The sequence below is a fragment of the Triticum urartu genome, chromosome 6A (genome assembly GCF_056163025.1).
Source record: "Triticum urartu cultivar PI428250 chromosome 6A, HENAU_Tu73, whole genome shotgun sequence".
NCBI lineage: Eukaryota > Viridiplantae > Streptophyta > Magnoliopsida > Poales > Poaceae > Triticum > Triticum urartu.
In genome coordinates, this window is record NC_141878.1 from 4,503,718 (window position 1) to 4,518,699 (window position 14,982).

The 14,982-nt window shown below is 43.0% G+C and overlaps 1 long non-coding RNA gene across 1 annotated transcript; it reads left to right on the top strand.

Moving 5' to 3' along the window:
- The first annotated feature begins 1,088 nt into the window (after positions 1 to 1,088).
- Positions 1,089 to 4,885, top strand: LOC147962997 (uncharacterized). Its single transcript, XR_015607379.1, has 3 exons — positions 1,089 to 1,369; positions 3,023 to 3,146; positions 4,710 to 4,885. It is a non-coding gene; the product is annotated as an uncharacterized LOC147962997 (long non-coding RNA).
- Positions 4,886 to 14,982: the final 10,097 nt, after the last annotated feature.

Consider the following 14,982-nt stretch of genomic DNA (forward strand, 5'->3'; position numbering starts at 1 on the left):
CAACAGCAATCACCGGCGATACTGGCGGAACAGGCGCCACTGGAGCAACAGGGCACGGCGGACAGGGTACCTCGCCAGAGAGAACACCCCACAGCAGAAGGCCGCGCATATGAATACGCATGAAACCAGCGAACTCAGCATAGTTGGTGCCATCAAAGATCACCGAGCAGCGAGGAACAGCCACATAGCCCGAAGATGACATACTGAGGTATCCCTTTTTGCTGTTTCTGCCCCTTTTTTTTTGGAAGTCAACGGGTACAGGACAACCCAATCTGGATCGAGGGAAACACGAGCGCTCGCTCACGCCTCGCTCGGGCAATCGAGGCAGCGAGCAGGGCCAGCGACTCGAGCTCAAGCAGAGCCGACGGGTTGGGGACCCCCAACCCCCCCCCCCCCCCCCCCCCCCCCCCCGCTCGAAGCTGAGCAGCAGCTGAGCCGGCCTGATGGAACAGCACCCGGGCGGAGAGCTCAAGCGGCGGCCGGCCTCGAGCAGAGCCGAAGCGGAGCAGGGGAGCAGCAGCGGCCCGGTGGCAGGAGGCGCGGAAGCAGGGCCAAGCCGGGCAGCGGAGCAGGCCGGGACGGGCAGAGCCGCGGCGAGTAGGTCCGGGGCTGCCGGATTTGTCGAGAGGAGAGCCAGGACGGCCGGAGCCCAGCGAGAAGGTCCGGGGCGGCCGGATTCGCGGAGAGGAGAGCCGGACGGCCGGATCCGCGGGAGGAAGAGCCGGACCTGGCAGTGGGCGAATCGAGGGAGGAGCTAGCACGGAGTTGCAGCGTGCGGGAGAGAAGGGAACCTAACATCTGATACCATGTTGGATGAATGGCAACTAACATTACCGAGGGCCAAAGGCCAATACATATACATGTGTGGTGAAGTGCAGTAAACCCCTTATACAATGAGGATATACCGAAAAGAGACTATACACATCTAACAGGATTATCCTACCACACGTACGTGCAACTCCTGCATGTGGAGCTGCTTGGACTAGCAACGACTTGATTGATTCAATTTCAGCTCTTCGGCGGAACTAGCGAACGAAACAACAGATCGACAGACTTTCGGTGATAGCTACAGGGGCTTGTCGCTCCTGGCTTCTTTTCTCTTAATTGCTATTTTTTGTTGTGGTTACAGGGCTGGGGTAACACTTTGGTGGTCAGGCCCGCGGTTCTCCCCCCTCCTCTCCTGGCAGCTTATCTCCAAGCTCGCGCTCTGATTCGATTCACCTTTGTTCTTGTCAGGGAGAGAGGGACAGGCGAAGTCGACGCCATGGCGATTGGGCTGCGGTTTCTTCTCGGGTCGTTTGATTCGTGACGCTCCTTCTTTCGTGGTGGTCCACAAGCCCTGTGTCTCTCCCCCCGTCGCCTACCTGAGGTTGTTGGTTTGCAAGCACCCCTCCCCCTTTTTCATTCTCTCTTCATTTTTCTGTGTGATTTGGTAGATCTGGTTGATTGTCTCGTTGTATTCGTCTACTTGCATTTGTCGTGTGTGGTATTTTTTGTTGCACATGTAAATTTAGCGGTGGATCCCTCTTGTCTATTTTGATTTCTTCTTCCGAATGTAGATGTAGTTTTCCTGTGGAGGCCTTTGAATTAGCGGTGTTGATCCATTGGCGGCTGCTAGTGTGGTAGCTTGATGTTTGTCTGGTCTAGCCTGTTTTTGATGTAGATGTGTGGTTTTCTAGTGTAATTTCTGATGTGGATGTGTATGGTTGCTCCGCTTTTCACCTGTTGTTTGATTCTGAACTGAATTTCTTCAGGTAAGTAATAGTTATTTGGTCTGTACTACTGCAGTGTAATTTTGAGTGGATTTCACTGTAATTAAGTAACAGTTGTTTGGCTACAATAGACTGCAATAGTGATTGGCCATTGTAAATGTAATGTTAGGTTTAATTTTACAGTGATATCTCTACTGTAGTTTTAGTCTATAGTAGTCTATCTTACACTGGTTTTTCACTGTAAATGGCAAGTGTAAATGTATTATTTAGGTTTTATTTTGGACTGAATTTCTTCAGTTAAGCAACAGTTGTTTGGTCTGTACTGTAGTTATATCTCTATTTAAATTTCACTGATATCTCTGTGTAACTTTCAGTGTAGATGGTGGTACATTTAACTGAATTGTGTGCTTTCATTGTTTTATACTTTTGTTTACATGGTGGTACATTAACTGGTTTTTTCAGTACATAGAGAAAATAATTTAATGATGATAGATGTAGGCATGCAAATGTTGAGTCTCCTAGTAGGTTGAGTCTCCTGATATGTACGTGTTGGTCTGAAAAAATTCTGTTTTAATTTCAGTGTTTCAGACTGTAATTTCTAGTGTAATTTTGAGTGGATTTTCATTATAGTTTCATTTTTTAGTCCAGTGTAAATGTATTAGCACAAATGTTGTTTTTAGTTCAAATTTACAGTGATATTTTTTACTGTTGGTTCAGGTATATAGACTTTTATCACTGTAATTTTGTTTCTTGTAACTTCCAATCTGTGTTAAACTGAACAAGGGTTTAACCCCACCATTAATTTACACTATAAATTAGTGTAGCTAACCTGTAATTTTAGTACTTACAGTCTATGTACTGGAATTTTCCAATCTAACATGCAGTGTAATTACACTGTACTTTCAGTGTAGTTAATCTGTCTATTATGTGTAACCAACCTGAATTTTTGTACTTACAGTCTATGCACTGAAATTTTCCAGTCTAATTTGCAATGTAAATACACTGTAATTTTCAGTGTAATTAACCTATTTTTTTAGTTACAGTCTATGTACTAAAATTTTGTAGTCTAAAATTGCAGTGTAATTACACTGTAAATTTAGTGTAATTTGCAATGTAATTACACTCAGTGTTTAACATGTGTGTTAAGTGTAATTAACCTGTATTTTTTTTCTTGCTGTCTATGTACTGTATTTTTCCAAGCTAAATTGCAGTGTAATTCTACTGTAATTTTTTTATCACATTTATGTCATATAAGGCCTGTGGGCAGGGACCCCTTGTTATTTATCCTAATGGCAGTGTAAATTGTTCAGAGAAGCCACATAGACGAGTTTCCTTTGCATCACGTTGTACATCAGTGTTGAGTTTTCATCAAAAATGGGAGGAGGCTTGTGTATCATGATCATCGACTCCATCTGTCTATGATATACTTGTCAGGTATCCTCTCTACGTTCAATTGGATCATCACTCTGAGTATGTGTTAGGATAGGATTCCATCCTTGTGAAATGCGCAACAGATGCATCATGCATGAGTACTTCTCTTGCATCAAATCTATCTGTACTAGGAACTTTCTTCTTCTTAGTTCTCTCGAATGATAGGTCTCAGCTTGATAAACCATGTAGGGTTTTTTCTTTTTCAAGCTCAAACACATGCAGCCTCGTTGTATCTTCCATTTTCTTTTGGAACTTCCTAAAGATGCGAATGTTGTAGAGCTCATGCACTTGTCTTTCTAAACTGTATTTGGACCAGAACTTCTTGTGTGCATCCTTTTTGTTTCTAGACAAGTGATCACATTCTTGCTCCCTCTCATGAATGACTTCTATTAGCCTGTCATACTCTCTTAGGAAGCTTGTTGCACTGAATTTAGCCCCCACTCCCCCTTTTGAGTAGTGCATTTTTCATACTCTCTTTGAGGTACAGTGACTACCCTTTGATGCTATATTCCATTGCATCTAATTCGATTGCAGGCACCTGCACTCAATGTTTTCGGAAAGTATATGTAATGAAGTGTTGTAGAATAAACAAGAGCATTTCTGCTGTCCCCATTTGTCCTTTTTTGCATGTATGTATGTTTATGCATATGTCGGATGCAACAAGTAGATCAGAAATGCAGTAAAGCATGTTGCAAGTCATTGGCAACGATTTTTTGTACATTTTTGTCTTTGAAACCAGAGTTATTTGTGTCAATTCCAGTAGTCTTTTCATACACAAGTTTTTGATTTCTTCTATTTATGTGCAAATCAGAGCTTGTAATTTACAATGTAGGATACAGAGTAATTACATAGAGAAGGTCAGAGTAAATTTATCAAACAAGTCACAATAATTTGATTTCAGTATATAGTTTCTTTTGTTAGTGTCAACTAGTGTCAGTACTTAACCTGATTGTCCTCGGTCCTTTTTGTGATCATTTTACTTTCACTGTTAATTTTCATGGCAGATTAGTCATTGTGAACTAGTATCAGATCATAGTAATTTGAACTATAACTTTGTACAGTACCATTGTTTCTAAAATATAGTCATGTATTCACATCTTTATACTGAAATTTAATCTCCCATGTCTAAAATACAGTCATAGATTCACAGATACAAGTGTCTAAACATGATCAAAACTATCTGAACAATGTACAGTTTCTCAGCACCAAAGTTTCTGAAGTTACAGCAGTACTACTCTTTTTGTTTGAACAAGTTTTTCCTAAATGGAATTCATAGCTTCCTGAACATGCCCCCTCTCATCCCCAAACTTTTATTTGGCCCAGTGTTGTGGCTATAGCTGCGAATTTCAGAGCGCTAATTTTGCAACTAGTTTTCAGAATGTAGTGTTCCAAAGTGTTATTCCTGTGACCATGGACCTAGTAGTTTGTGTGTTCATAGTCTAGTTGTTCCTAGGGTTTCTCCTGCTTCATGCTATCTTTGCTGCCTGTGTTCTAATCTTTGTTCTGTTAAGTTGTGATCTTCAACATATGTGAATGATCCTCACAGGGATCTTGTTTTTCTTTCAGATGTCATGAGGTAGGAGAGACATCTTGGAGGAGTGAATGCATAAGAGTTGGGTGTTTACTTGTGTTTTTTCTGCATCTCCATCAAGATTTGTGTCCCAGATCATGGAGGAATTGCCCTCTCTGCTGGTGTTTACAGTGCATTTTCTTAATGGTTTTACAGTGTAATTCCTACTGTATTTCCAGTGTAATTGTAAGTGGATTTACAGTGTAATTCTAAGTGAATTGACACTGTAATTCCTACTGTATTTACAGTGTTTTTCTTAGTGGATTTCCGCTGGAATTCTAAGTAGATTTACAGTGTAATTCTAACTGGATTTACACTGCAGTTCCTACTGGATTTACAGTGGTTTTCTTAGCGGATTTCCACTGTAATTCTAAGTAGATTTACAATTTAATTCTAAGTGAATTTACACTGCAGTTCCTACTGGATTTACAGTATTTTTCTTAGTGGATTTCCACTGAAATGCTTAGTGTAATTTAGTACAAATTATTTGGATTGTTAGTATATTTTTAGCGGTATTTACAATGTAAATGTTAGTGTAATTTTAGTGGATTTTACAGTGTAATTTTAGTGGATTTTACATTGTAATTCTTAGTGGACATCCAGATTTTACAGTGCATTTTTCAGTGGATATTAAGCTGAAACTCTTTATTGGAATTATTAGTGTAATATTAGTTCTTTTCCAGTGTGTATTTTGTCATTTCATTTTGGTCCTTTCCTCCCTTTGTTAGCTTTAGCTTAGTGGACATAGGAAAGCTTGGCTCCAAAGTTGGGTGTTTTTCTCCTTTTTTCCTGCTTTATGTTGGGGCTGAAAATGCTGGGGTGTGGACCCGTTAAGAACATGTTGCTGGACTGTGTAAAAGCGAGACAAGTAAGAACAAACAGAAGACAGGGGACACAGGACAGGGGGACACTGGTGGAAAAATATGGCTGAAAGTGAATTGGTTTTTATCTGGATGTAAAATAAACAGTCCCTTTTTCATGTTGGGTGTTTTTTTCTTAACGGGTGATACGATAGGGAATTGGGGATCTGCAGAAATTCCTAGTGTGGAAATTGTGAAGCGTCTCAATCTCCATACATGGAGACCCGCGATGTATATATTGATTGAGGGGGTTCGGTACAGGAGGCGGCGGCGTCGAGGCTAACCACCAGAGATATTACAGGAGGGTTTAGGAGATAAGAGAGAGATAAACATAAAAAGAATAACCTCCTAACTACCTTACCGTGTGCCTCAAGGCCACGCTAATAACCTGTACAATATTATGTTTAACACTCCCCCATAATCACAACTATGACAAGTTGAGATTACGTTTAAACTCTTCAAAACTTCTGACTGGCAAAGCTTTAGTGAATCCATCTGCAAGCTGATTTTTGGATGGTATAAATCTGATCTCAAGCTGTTTATTGGCAACACGTTCTCTCACAAAATGAAAAATATATTTCAATGTGCTTTGTTCTGGCATGGAAGACTGGATTCGCAGACAAGTATGTAGCACCAAGATTATCACACCATAAACACGGCGGCTGAGTCTGAATTACTCCAAGTTCTCTGAGCATGGATTGAACCCAAATGATTTCTGCTGTTGCATTTGCTAGTGCTTTATGTTCTGCTTCTGTACTTGACCTGGAAACAGTGGCTTGCTTTCTTGCACACCATGATATTAAGCTAGATCCATAGAAAATGGCAAAACCACCTATTGACCTTCTATCATCCAAGCAACCAGCCCAGTCTACATCTGAGAATGCACTAACAAGTGTGGAAGATGACTTGCTGAGTGTGAGACCCAAGTGTATAGTGTTGCTTATATACCTGAGAATTCGTTTTGCAGCTGTCCAGTGTGCTGTGGTGGGTGCATGAAGATACTGACACACCTTATTAACTGCAAAAGAGATGTCAGGTCGAGTAAGAGTCAAGTACTGAAGTCCACCGACTAGACTTCTGTAACCAGTGATGTCCTCTTGGTGCAATGGTTCTCCTTCTGTCAAGGACAAGGGTTCTGAACTAGACAAGGGTGTTGGTGAAGATTTACAATTCTGCATACCAATCCTACTCAGCAGTTCAGTGGCATACTTGGCTTGAGATAGATGAATACCATTGCTATGTGTTGACACCATATTTTGGCACGGCCAAGAACTTAATTAAGATGGTCTCAAATGGAGAAGTGCTCAAATTGAGAAAGTTCCGTATCGTCAAAAGGAAAAACTTTGATATTTGGGCGATAGACATTCGGTCTCATCTCTAAGGCCGAAGTTGTGTTCGAAGTACTCAGATTTTGTATTCAGAACACTATTCGGCTGATTACACCCCCAAGACGGCCTCATATGGGAAAAGTTTCTACAAGGATTGTCTTCGTCTCGTCGAAACGATCGATTTTGATATAAAAATCATTCAAATCCGAGTTCGTATGCAAAAGTTAGAGCAATCGGAGTGCAGCCCTGTCACGAGGCGAGATGTGGCGCGCCCCACCAGACACATGTCTGACGGGTAGCGCGAGGAGATAGCCTGTGTTGCGAGACCGATTTGACCCTCAATATGGTCTCTGATCAAAAACCCTTCAACATAAAAGTTGTTCGTCTCGTCGAAACAGTCAAGATTGCTTTTGGGCTTGTTTTCATCCGAGATCGTTTACCACCGCAAAAATGACTCGCAAGGTGCAGCCAGTTTAAACCGAACAGTTTTGGAAAGTTCGGATAAAACCAAGTCCGAATTTGACTAGGGTTTTGGACGTGAATTGATGTAATTTTCTTGTAAGGAAAGTCTAGATAAATCCTTTGCTTGTACGGGAAGACCAGCCGCCTCTTATATATGTTGGGGGTGACGGCCGATTGAAACAACACACAATCGAACAAATCTATCTACTATTTTTTCGTGTTCATCTACTTTTTATCTCTCCCTTGTATCTTTCTTCTCGTTCTTCGCTAGTTCTTCATGCTGGAGGGCTGTGGATCCACGAGGCTCTAGGGGCGAGCAAATCAACCTGGAGCAGCCCATAGCCGCCGCGAGCCCTGACGGGGTCCCTCCCGGGCAAGCGGGGCTTCGGGTCTACAAAAGCATCTGCCGGCTGTCCTGCGTATCGTGCTGCCGGTCGGATCTCCTTCTACGCGAGCTGCGGTGCATCACCCTCGGCGTTGGAGGTATACGGTGACGTGTTCGTGTGCGAACACACTTTTTGGCGACTCCGCTGGGGACGAAGCTTTGAACGGTCTCCAGCCCGTTCTTGCTACGAAGAGATCGTCATCAAGTTGCTGCAATCTACAAAGGTAATATGAATACCCAATTCCCCTTTGTAGATGCAAATAATCCATATGTTGTTGCTGGATCACCTAATGAGTATAATGTATCGGCTAGCCCTAGTTTTATCAATCATGCATCTAATTATGCGCAAGGGCCCATGCAAAACAATCTTCATGCTTCAAATTCTTATGATTTAAGCAATGTACAACATATGTATCCAAACCCTCATGCATCGGCAGCCCCACAAATCCATATGCCGATGAACAACATGATGGGTTTGGTTAATCAATTTGAAACACCTCATGTTAGAATTTTCCAATGCCATGCAAAAAAGTGTTTCATCTTTTTATTCATCGGCAACTAATTTGAAATATGTGAATCCAACCCTGCCGATGGATGGGAGAATCACTACAGGAAACAGGTAATTTGCCGTCTGTGGGCCACAGACGGCAAAGACCTAAATCCAGACGGCAAAGATTTTGCCGTCAGGAAGCAGACGGCAAAGTCAGACGGCAAAGATAAGTTGGCAAAGAATATTTTGCCGTCAGCTTTTCGTCAAACAGATGGCAAAGATTTTACCGTCAGCCAAACTCTGGATTTGCCGTCTGCCACAAAAATAGCAGACGTCAAAGAACTTTTCTTTGCTGTCAGTCAAATGGTGTGCTTTGCCGTCAGTCAGATTAAACTACAGACGGCAAAGTTTGTTTTTTCTTTTTTTTAAAAAGACACCGGAGCAGAGCATCTCGCCCAACAACCATTTTTTTAGAGGAAAAGAGCACAAGAGGTCCGGCTCCATTACATAGCAAAGAAACCAAATTGTCTTACACAGTACCAAATCAGCACGCGGAGGACAGCCCCACCGCTGCCCCAGCAAAGACTACAAGCCTAAATGACAGAATTAAAACTAAGATCAACTAAGGGCGCACACCCAAAAGGGGACAACGACACTAGTAAAGCAGCAAACTCATACAGAACCATATCACATTGAGGCGGAGCTCGCCGGAACTGAGCTGCTCGCCCAACAGCGCCGAGAGGGCCGCGTCGCGTGTCGTCATGGAGCTTCACACGGCGGAGACGAAGGAGCTTCATGCGGCGGAGACGGAGTTGAACGCGACAGCGACGGCGGTGCTGCACACTGACGAAGATGGACAGGCAGGCGAGGGGCGCGGTGCTGTTAGGACGAATGAGCGGCGTGGAGTGCGGCTTCTCGGGGACGGGCGGGCGCGGCGCCGGCCGGACGAGCAATGGGCGCGGAGCCGGCTGCTCGGGGACGGGCGGGCGCGGCGCCGGCCGGATGAGCGACGGGCGCGGAGCCGGCTGCTGGGGACGGGCGCGCGTGGCGCCGGGTGGAGGAGCGACGCGCGCGGAGCCGGCTGCTCGGGGATGGGCGGGCGCGGCGCCGGCCGGATGAGCGACGAGCGCGGAGCCAGCTGCTAGGGACGGGCGGGCGCGGTGCCGGCCGGACGAGCGACGGGGGCGGAGCCGGCTGCTCGGGGACGGGTTGACGGGAAGGTGTTGGCCGGCGGCGTGCGGGTGTGCGGCTGCTCGGGGACGGGTTGACGGGCAGGTGCTGGCCGGCGGCGTGCGGCTGCTCGGGGACGCCGGACGGGCGGGCGGGTGCTGGGAGAGAGGAGGAAGCAGGAGATATGAGGAAGCTGGCCGGCGGCATGGCTCTGGGTGGGGAAGACGGAGAGAGGAGCAGGAGAGAGGAGGGCGCTGAGGGGATAACGAGAGAGAGAGGAGATGGGCGCGTGGGGGTCGTGGGTCAGGGCAGGCCTCATGGGTGGGGCCCTGACCCGTGGGTGGGTGGGTGCGTGTGTCCGACGGCAACGGTGGAAGAGAACGTCTGTTTTGGATCTTGCCACGTCACGGATCCGCGTGATCAATCCGCGTGATGTGTTTTCTCTTTGCCGTCTACCAAATAAAATACAGACGGCAAACATCTCACTTTGCCGTCTGCAGAACAAAAGAACAGACGGCAAAGTCTGTGTCGTCTGTTATTGTTTTGGCAGACGGCAAAGTGAGCTGTTTGCCGTTTGTATTTTATTTGACAGACGGCAAAGTCTATTTTGCCGTTAGTATTTCTTTGCCGTCTGCAGCAGACGGCAAACCTTGTCTTTGCCGTCTGGTCCGACGAAAAGCAGACGGCAAAGACGCCTCCTGACGGCAAATTATCTGTTTCCCGTAGTGAATTGGCCATGCTACTACTAGCTATTCGGCCAGTTACTCTCAATCATCATATGCTACACCTCATCTTAGTAATTTTTCAGCACCGTATGCAACTGTAGATGTTCATAATTCGGCCCCGCATCTTCATGATCATAGACGAATAAGTGAAAAATTTACACGAGCGGTTGTGCCCAATATTGTAGAAGATGAGGTAGTGGTGGCTGCATTAAAGAGTTTAGCCCAAAATAAGAGGATTAGTGCTCTTTGCCTTGAACAACATGAAAAGGGGCTATTTCCTGATTATGCCGCAATAAAAGCTAGAGTTTTGCAAGAAGATGAATTTTTGCCAATTGATAAAATTGGCGAGCAAAAGTATGGTATTACAACAATGCATATGCCTTCACCTAGTACTACATCATATTATACACCCCCTACACTATTGCAAAATTTCGGCAACACCCGTGTGTCATTGCCGAAAGAATCTAAAAGCATTGGGGGGCAATCGTATCCAGAGTGGGCTGAAATTGAGAAAAAGCTTAAAGCCAACTTTGCCGCTCGCCGCCAGAAACAAATAGAAAAGGAATTGGCTCAGATAAAAGAAGCATTGCCAATTGGTAGTATCAATGAAAAGAAGGATGATTCAGAACTGGAAAGTGCTTCGGTTGAAAAAGCCGAATCAAGTAGTATATATTCCAAATCCATCAAATCCAAAGAGGCAAGCATTATTGAGAAAGGGCATGGCAAGCATAGTAAAACAACCATGCTTGATTTTTCTGAAGTTAATGGAACCTACTTCCTGCCCTATGAGTTCCGTGCCGTAGAAATTGACAAGCCTCAAGGACAAGAGCAAGTAGCCAAACAAAGTTCGGCTGATAAGGATCTTCAAGGTAATGATGCACGGAATAAAGAAAAAGATGATGAAAAGGCATTGGAGAGTCATCCAAAGATAAAGCAAGATATTGTTCAAGTTACACCACAATCATGCTCTCTCAACATATTTAAAGAGGTATGTCTAGCAAGTAATTTACCTGTTTTCAGATTTGGTCACAACTTTATTGTTGATGCATCTATTAGAAAAATCCTCATAAGTAATTTTCGAAGACCATTGAAGAAGGGTAATATACTTATTAGCAATAAAATAGTTTTAGAACATATCGGTCAACCAATTGTGCCATTTATAAAGACCGATAATGATTTATTGTTGCAGCCAAAGCTTTCTCCGTTGCTTTATCTAAAGTTCATATCTATTTGGGTAGCTTTGCTTATTTCGTACTTGGCTTGCACTTGGTCTCAATTGAGACATGTGTGTTCTAACTATTTTCGTTTTAGAAATTTAAAGCCAAGATTAAATTCTGTTGAGAAAACCGATGCTAGTATAATATCTTACCCAAAGACATCGGAGATAGAGTGCAAAGCACAATGCATAGCCGAATGGTGTGATGCAAAATTTGAACCATTCGTTTGCTTAATTCCAAAGCCGTTCTCACAGCAAGATCGGCTAGAAAACAAGAAGTATACCTTCAATTCAAGCATGTGTGATCAAATATTTGATTTGTTGCTGAAAAATAATTACATTACAATTCTTGATCACCATGTTAAGCCATCAATCCAAGGAAGAATGTATTGTAAGTTGCATGATTCGTCCAAGCATAATTTTGAGGATTGCAACATGTTTCGTCAAATAGTTAAATCGGCCATTGAAAAAGGACGATTGAAGTTTGTTGAAACACCAAGAGATGACCAGTCTATTCCGATTGGTCCCGATGGCAAAAAGTTTTTGCATCGGCCGCTTCAAGCCGATCCATTTAAAGAGAAGGTAAAAACTACAGGTGATGGGATCAAGCTTTCAAGTAAAGAAGTTGTTGAAGAGCATAATGAACATAATCTTGAGGGTGAGAATTCCATCGAAGCTACAATGGAGACGCCAAGGACTGGGGGGCAGCAAGCAAATCCAATGATCGATGAAAGCAAACCAAAAGTAAACAAAGGCCGAAATAAGCGCAAGTGTAAGAGATCAAAAATCACCTTCTCTGAACTATTGGATAAATATCAAAAGAAGAGTGAAGAGAAGAATGCTTATCGGCCCAATCATGCAAAGAAACCAAGATCACCCCCAAGGCGTAAATATGAGGATCGGTATTGGCAAAGTGAGAATTTTAATGCAACATATTCATATCCTTATTTTGGGCCGCCAATGCCAATGTCGCGGATGCCTCCCTATGCTCATATAGATCCATATCCATCATGGGACAGGTATGATACAAGGGCACATTCTCCATCTTATTTTAGACCATCTCACCAATATTATGCAGCTCCGAGAAGATCATTATCTGAACAATCACATGTTAAAGACCGTTTCAATCATAAGGAATCGGTCCAGAGCTCAAGGATGAAGAAAGAGGTGTTCAAGCAAGTTTACCGTGTTAAAAGAGATGGTCGTAAGAGTGCAACTTCGGATTTGATCTTAAATAAAAAAGAGCCAATTAAAGTGTTAACATTGGCTACTAAAGGCAATGAGACAAAGCAACCAATTATTGAGAGTCAAAGTGCCAAATCTGAAGAAAAGAAGTTGAGAGTGCATAAGGCCAAAAAGGAACTGCCATTGGTCAAAACAGAATTACAGCCGAGATGCCCACTCGGCTTAACGTATTGGCAAAAGAAGGAATTACAAAATCTTAGTGCACAAGAGCTGAGACAGAAGAACATGGCATGGGTTCCCAATTGATGTGCATGCTTCTATTGCAACAAGTACAATAAAAGTGAAGAAAGAGAAGAATGGAAGCAACAAACAATTAAGCCGAAGGTGTGGATCACAACATCAAAATCTTCGGTTAGAACATCATCCATTTTCTTCAACAATACCATTGATGCCTTTGCCATGGAATTCATCCACAGGTATGATCAGTTACCCTCCATGGACTTATTTTGATCCATGGATGCAACATAATTTTCTATATCATGACAGAGTATTACCAAATCACTATACATTTGGTTAGTTACATTTTTGTTGCTAATACAAAGGGGCTGAAATATCTTATTGCTATTTCATTTGTTTATTTTGGCTATACATACTTTGGTAGGTGAATACTACATGGACCTCATTGTAATGGCCGATATTTATCTATCGCCCTAAGAATATATCTAAGAATGGCCGGTGTGGTATTCTAAAATCGTCCTTAGTTTGAGATAAGTGCTTGCAAAGGAATTTGTCAAATTGATGCCATTGAAGATATTATGCATAGACCAATTCACCAGGATTGCAAAGTGAACTTATGTTTTGATTGGGTGTGCTTTAGCTTATTAATATTCAGAATTTATGTAAGGCCAAATCATGGTTGATTTTATTATTGAGCATCATATTGACATCATGCATAATATTGGTTTTAGCTTGATCTCTCTAGTACCATGGAGGTTATATATTGATGGTCAAATTTGTAGCAATGGCCAAGGTGTTGGTGTTGTTTATATATCTCCTTATGGTGCTATTTTGTGAAACCTCATGCCGCATAAAATATTTATGCACAAATGATCAAAGCCGAATATGGATTGTTATTCAGATTGGAGCTTTTCCTTGCTATAGGTGCTATACATATTGAGGCTTTCGGTGATTTGTTATGAGTAGTACGACAATGAAAAGTTATCAATATTTTGACAAATCACTTATAGTTTATATTGGGTTGCTTTAAAATTGTTCATACATCCAGATATGACAATTTGAAAGAGTTGGCACAGCAAGCATTCGGCTACTATGTTAACCATGGTGTATTACATTTCTATCAATAGCCGATGCTAGGTCTTGTCAACATAGGTAAGGCCGAACCGAAGCCCACCGCTTCGGCCACTAATAAAAATTTTATGCAGGCGAAAGTAAGGATTGGAGAAAGTTTATTGTTGAGTATCTACAAAATCCTAGCAAAAGGGTGAAGAATATGGTTCGGAGGATGACATTGAGATACATATCTGTGGAACTTTATCACCAGATTGTTAACGAAGCTGAGAAGGTTTCACCCAAGTTTGCATCAGAAAGTTCACACAAGACATGGCCGATATATACTTATCGTCCTAAGAACATATAAATGGCCGATGGAGTGTTGACATCGTCCTTAGAACAAACTTGGTACAAGTATTTTTCGGCATGCAAGTTTTGCCGAAAAATAGGGGGGCATGTGTTGACACCATATTTTGGCACGGCCAAGAACTTAATTAAGATGGCCTCAAATGGAGAAGTGCTCAAATTGAGAAAGTTCCATATCGTCAAAAGGAAAAACTTTGATATTTGGGCCATAGACATTCGGTCTCATCTCTAAGGCCGAAGTTGTGTTCGAAGTACTCAGATTTTGTATTCAGAACACTATTCGGCTGATTACACCCCCAAGAAGGCCTCATATGGGAAACGTTTCTACAAGGATTGTCTTCGTCTCGTCGAAACGATCGATTCTGATATAAAAATCGTTCAAATCCGAGTTTGTATGCAAAAGTTAGAGAAATTGGAGTGCAGCCCTGTCACGAAGCGAGATGTGGCGCGCCCCACCAGACACATGTCTAACGGGTAGCGCGAGGAGATAGCCTGTGTTGCGAGACCGATTTGACCCTCAAGATGGTCTCCGATCAAAAACCCTTCAACATGAAAGTTGTTCGTCTCGTCGAAACAGTCAAGATTGCTTTTGGGCTTGTTTTCATCCGAGATCGTTTACCACCGCAAAAAGGACCCACAAGATGCAGCCAGTTTAAACTGAACAGTTTTGGTAAGTTCGGATAAAACCAAGTCCGAATTTGACTAGGGTTTTGGACGTGAATTGATGTAATTTTCTTGTAAGGAAATCGTAGATAAATCCTTTGCTTGTACGGGAAGACCACTGATGATCGA